The sequence below is a fragment of the Rhyacophila brunnea genome, unplaced genomic scaffold (genome assembly GCF_057557595.1).
Source record: "Rhyacophila brunnea isolate RB1 unplaced genomic scaffold, BYU_Rbru_1.0 scaffold_1, whole genome shotgun sequence".
In the NCBI taxonomy this organism is placed as follows: Eukaryota; Metazoa; Arthropoda; class Insecta; order Trichoptera; family Rhyacophilidae; genus Rhyacophila; species Rhyacophila brunnea.
This window is the reverse complement of record NW_028232751.1, coordinates 64,784,724-64,791,136: the sequence shown is the minus strand read 5'-3', so window position 1 is coordinate 64,791,136 and position 6,413 is coordinate 64,784,724. Positions and strand designations below refer to the sequence as shown.

General features: G+C 34.9%; 1 long non-coding RNA gene across 1 annotated transcript; it reads left to right on the top strand.

Annotated features, from left to right (window-relative positions):
- On the top strand, window positions 1-4,284 carry LOC147080108 (uncharacterized). The gene is made up of 3 exons (XR_015072184.1): window positions 1-300; window positions 2,398-2,532; window positions 3,948-4,284. It is a non-coding gene; the product is annotated as an uncharacterized LOC147080108 (long non-coding RNA).
- Window positions 4,285-6,413: the final 2,129 nt, after the last annotated feature.

Genomic DNA, 6,413 nt, shown 5'->3' with positions numbered 1-6,413 from the left:
GATGCGTACCTATTATAATAGATTATATAATAAAGTAAGTAAACACGAAAAATGGATATAAACCGTGAACCAAATGAAGAAAAATGTGGTGCAGAAAGACAAATGCCGAGTCTCATTTGGTTTGATGTTCCATTGACCAGTGGAGTGGACATAAAAAGCGAACCAGGTGAAGGTGAATCTAGCACAGACGGAATGCCGGATCTGGCCTGGTTTGATGTACCAATACAACCTTCAAATAACCAAGATGGCCATACGTGTGTCAAACAAGAAACTCTAAATGAATCTAATTGCAGTTTCGAGGTTTGTTTTTGTTTTCACAGTATGGTTTTCTAACTGTTGGTACCTACCTACTACATTGCAACGTTTTTATGGGTTTCAAGTGTTTGCGAGTTTGTGTAGGTACCTATCATATTTATTATAACGTATTTTCTTCTTCTGCCGTGTCCAATACTTATGTGAAGCATATTGACACCACACGGTGCCTACATGAATTCCAGTCGTGTCATTATGCCAGAATTCTATAGTAAAGTTCTCTTTGCAAAATGACATCTCCCGTGATGTCTACATATTGATATTATATTGTAAATATTTTCCGGTGGCGTATTCTTTATCGAATTTATTTCAATACTACGGAGGTGGCCACGTGGTCCAGTACTTAGCCCACTGACCTTTCATCCGGGGGTTCCGGTATCGACTCGGTGAGGTCACAATATATTTGATGTAATTTTCACAAAGCCTGGCTGTTTGTGATTGTTTCATTTATATTACAAACTACATAGCTACCATTGGGATTCACGGCCTATTTTGGTGTTATATAGTAGTATATTGGTATAATATTTATATATTACAATGGCGAAGGTGGACTGGTAGGCTGTTAAGATCCGCCATAAATAGGGCACACTAAACTTTTCCAGTCATACGTATTTGTTTTCATTGAACTAAGACTAAAATTTACAGGTGAAGACTGATGATGGTTAGTTTTTTTTAAATTCAATTAAACCCTGCGAAACTAAGCCATACTAGATAATACTGAAAAAATATTCCTCTATCTATAAAATATCTAAAACTATGCCATTAAATCTTATGTACATAATTTTGGATATTTTATAGATGGAATATTATTTTTTATGGTGGTTTGGTTGGCAAGGCTTAATGAATTTTAAAAAAACTAACCAACATCATACGTAATAATATGAAGTATTCTTAATCCAACGAAAACAAATAAGAAAGAATGAAAAAGTCTGCACTATTTTGTCGGACCACCCATAACATACGAACGCTGTTAAGGTTTGCTTTGGCCGGGCTTAATTGATTTTTAAAAACTAACCATCATCTGTAAATTGTAGTCTCAATTCAATAAAAACAAATGCGTATGACTGACAAAGTTTAGTGTGCATTTTTTATGTCGGATCTTAACAGCCTACCTCCACCCTTCGCCACTGGTATATTATAACATTGTTAAACTGGTTAAACTGACGCCCTGAGGTAGTCTTCGAATGCTTTTCATTTCAAGTCTCAAATGTTACACAATATTGTTAAGTTCACCTACTTATTTTATTACCTATTTTAAACTGACATATTCAACAAAAATATTAAAAAAAAAAAAAAAAAAAAACGTACCCATCATCCACTGAAGATTGGAGTATTTCTAACAAACTTACTCTCAAACAAACTTACTTACCCGTAACGTCCAATTATGGCAAACTCAGTGAATAGCTTACTGCAATTATAATAATTACTTCCCAAATATTATTAAGTATCTCAGTCTGTATCGCTCCGTGCAACATCTCATTCTACCATGACTCGGACCTTGGAATCGTAACATAAGTATTATAACTTAACTACTATGACATACTCTCGTACCGACTGTTTATGCTTCATATAAAACTCGCTCCTCTATTCATCGGAACAACCACCAAATCGCGACTTTTTTATCCACAACACCATACGATGAACATCCACAGTGGATTGCATTAAGCTATTTACTGATTTTACCATAATTGGACACTACGGGAAATGGATATTAAAGAATGTGTAATTGCGGTGTTGTATTTAATATCGCCGATCATTATGCTGACACGGATTGAGTTGTTTATCCCCATAAATTTATTACTGAATTTGCTGCCCTTTATAATTTACTGCACCTATGTAACACATGATCTGTCTATCCCCGCATTGGTCCCTCCCTATTATTTATTTTGATTTTGTTACAAAGTTGTCACTTCCCTCCAACAGGCAATCTATGATTCGATCAATCGATCACATGGTAGTGCTGAAAATTTGAGGCTGTTTACCGGTGAGATTTGTCTTAAAGAAGTCACAAATCAACTTCATTTTGGTATGCATTGTAAAAGTTTAAATAAGAAATTTATATACCTACTTACATGTTTTTTTTAGATTGACATCAAACCTGACGTCGAACTGATATCTGAAACCGATCCTCTGCGTACACAAGCAGTCGATAATAACTGTCAATCATTTGAAGAACCCAGCCAATGCTCGAATGCCCCAATGCTGCCGAAGGATTTACAGGTATAAACATACGCATAGGTAAGATAGCTTTGCCACGTGGTCATAGTCAGAGCAGAGTAATGAATAAAAGTGATTTAAGTAAGTGGAGCATAGTAACCGTAATAATAATCACAATAGCCGTTCCTAATTGGTGCACAAGAAGCAAATTTGTCTCTGCATTCTCATGATGTATCTGTGGGGAGTCACCACTGTGGGAGTCATGGTGTTGTGGATGAAGAGGTCGTCATAAGGAGAGACGAGAAGTCGAAATTTGGTGGTTCAATGGATGGAGGAGCGAGTTTTACTTGCACAGTAAACAGTCGGTAAGAGAGTATGTAACAGTTTTTATGTTACAATACGTATTATACTGTTCTGAGGTCCGATCTCGGTAGATAAGATGTTGTGCGGAGCGATTCTAAGACAGATACTAGCAGACCGGAACTTATATTCGAGTGACATGTCCAATGAATTATGATTCGCTGTTTATTGTACTCACAATCAAAATAATATCTTGAAAAGAATATTTAAGAAATAGTTATAGTAATTGAGTTAGCTACTATATTATGGAGTTTGCGTCGTCGGATAAAGATGACTATGTGGAAAAATGGATATCGCGGAAACAATCTGCAGTAAGCTATTTACTGAATTGACAATAATTGGACACTCCGGCAAATGGATATAATTAGAGAATTTCTAATGTAGGTAACATTTATTTAATATCGTCGATCAATATTCTGACATGGATTGAGTTATTTATCACTGATCTATTGTTTACTATACACATTGACATCGAAGGGTTTATATTAAGAAAAAGTCTGTTTTAACGGTAATAAAACCCCAGATTCGATCAATTGAATATTAGATATATTTTACTAACAGGTACCTACATTTCGGAACCTCCTAAAAAATAGCATATTTTAACAGTAGTTTATATAATAATTAGAAACCACAATAAATCACAGCAAAAAACCAAAAAGAATATAATAATAATAATTATTATATTATTTTTGGCATTTGCTATGTAATATTGCATGTATATACCTATTTCAAACACAAATATTTTGCATATAGTGGTTTCTGATATAAAAATGATTTATTTATAGGAAAATTTCTTCGCCGCTTGCTATGCTTAATATGTTAATCTTTTCTTGGATGACAATTTGTGGATTATTGTAATTTTGTCCCCATAATATGGCCAAGTTAGTTTTTTTTTTGATACCACACAGAACTTATTCCTTTCTATTTGATTTTTGCTTCGACATTAATACCATAACCCGGTCAGTCCTAGGAATTTTGAAGATACGTCTATACTCTTTATATAAAGTCACAGTAGATTTCAATCAGTCAAATTCAGGAATCAGGAAACACATTCTTCATAGTAGAAAGGTATATTAATTAATTAATAACAATGGACGAATGTGTTTATTTTTTCGTAGGTTCTTACACAACGATGTTTCGATGGAAGTCAAGGTACAAGTGGCAGACTACAAAGCAACCAATGCATATTAATACAGTCTTCAGATCCAACAATAGACGAAGAAAACATCAAAAGGGAATTCTTATTTACAAATTCTCCAAAAATGTTAAATAAAAAGTCTCGTACCAGTAAAAAACTTGAATGCGATGAGTGTACTTTTACATGCAAATCGTCTCTACATTTAACAACACATAAAATGAAACATTCTGGTGAAAAACCATTTAAATGCGATGAATGCTCATATGTATGTTCGCAGTCTTTTAGTCTAAAAAGACATAAAACAACACACACTAATGAAAAAATACACAAATGCAATGTGTGTACATATACGAGCAAAACGCTTCAAACATTAAAAACGCATTTAATTATGCATAGTGATGAAAAACCATTTACATGTGAAGTATGCACATTTACCTGTAAAAAAAAATGTCAATTGAAAATTCACAAGATGACACATACTGGTGAAAAGCCATTCAAATGCGACGTGTGCTCGTATAGTTGCAGACAATATAAAGATTTAAAATCACATAAATTGAGACACATTGATGATAAACCATTTAAATGTGAAGAATGTTCGTATACGTGCACAACGACTCGCCGGTTAAAAGTACACAATACACATACTGGTGAAAAGCCATTGAAATGTGATATCTGTTCTTACACTTGCAGGCAATTGGAACACTTAAAATCACATAAAATGAAACACAATCAAGAAACACCGTATAAATGCGATGTGTGTTCTTTTACGTGTACTAGGTCTCAGCATTTAAGAATACACAAAATGATACATTCTGGTGAAAAACCGTATAAATGCAGTATTTGTTCATATCAATCATCGCGACTAGGTAATTTAAAATTACATAAAATGCGACATACCGATAAAAAAACACATTCATGCCATGTGTGTTCTTATACATGTATACGGTCTCAAGATATGAAATCACACAAACTGACACATACTGGTGAAATGGAGAATGTCTGAATTTGTTGCCGTAGAAAGAAGAAGTTGCCAAAAAAAAACGTAACCAATCATTTGTTTATACATTCTGATAGCTTTTATCTATCAGCACTTCTAAAGACGAATAGAGAGAGCATAGTGGCGATATATACCTTATTCAAGTCATAATTCGAAGTCAACTTTACGGTTTGTGTTTATTTTTACATATTGATGTTACAATATATTTAATAGTATATTATTGTAAACAGTCTTCCGCAGTACACTCTTCAAAAGTTTGACAACGACAACTTTAACTAATACCCCGTTTACACATGCATGGATATACTGCTGACAGTAGGTATAATTGCGGCCTTAATAATAAAATTCACTCGTAAACACGTTATATCTTGGAAGTTGCAAGGTTCTATGCATTGATCAAAAAATATAGACAGCGGTATAGCATATAAATCCCCATCTCTGTAAGAAATAATACCTACTTAACTGAGGGTCGTGAATACCATGATGTATGTTCGAAATAGTTCCTCCAGGTTAAAGTACTTCGGGTTAAGAATGTCAAATTAATTATTGTATAATTGTATAAAGGGCGCCACTTGGCCAGATTCCTCCCACGGCATATTTCAATACACGGGACATATCAGGACAAGAATTAAATAATAAAACCGTTTAAATACGTTCCAAGATGGACACTATGAAATTTATTGAAACAAGTAGAAGCAACAAGTTACATGCGGATCCACCGCCAAAGTATAGTAATAAAGAGTTACAATTTAAATTGAACAAATGCCACACCTAACACAACAAAGCTAGAGTTTCTGTGGGGAGTTATTACAAAGTTAAGAATAAGGAATCTAATCCTGTAGACAAGTGATATAATAAATACCAGTTGAATGCGTCCGCCATTTTGGGGCGACCAGGCGTCCGAAACCCGGCACCTCGTTCAAAACTGGACTGTCCTCGTTCCACTCCGGATATTGACTGTCCCGAAACCGCACCGACGCGCTCTAAGCTCACAGCCCAGAATTGCCAACTTCAAGATGCATGCCGTGCAGTCTGCCATGTTAACAACGATTAATTTCCGAGGCATAGTGTTGCCATTAGAAATGTGCAAACGTTTTTATTCTAAGTTACTTGAATAAATTACGTTACAATTTACACGTAATTATTTAAACTTGCATAGCGGATGCGCGTGCTCAGTAGAACGATAGTGGCACACCTATCGGAAATAGTATGAACTACACCACGCAGAACATTTTTTAAGTTAACAACTTTTCACAACCTATCAAATAACACCATACAACGACTTACGCTTGAAGACTGATTGGCGAGACAGTCAGCACTTTTGCGCGATAATTTAAAATACACACTATCGGTGTCAGTGAAACCATGCACGTGTCCATGCGCTTATAGGGTGCAGTGATTTTCGATTTTAATATTCGATACAATATACTCACAATGCGCCACTAGCAG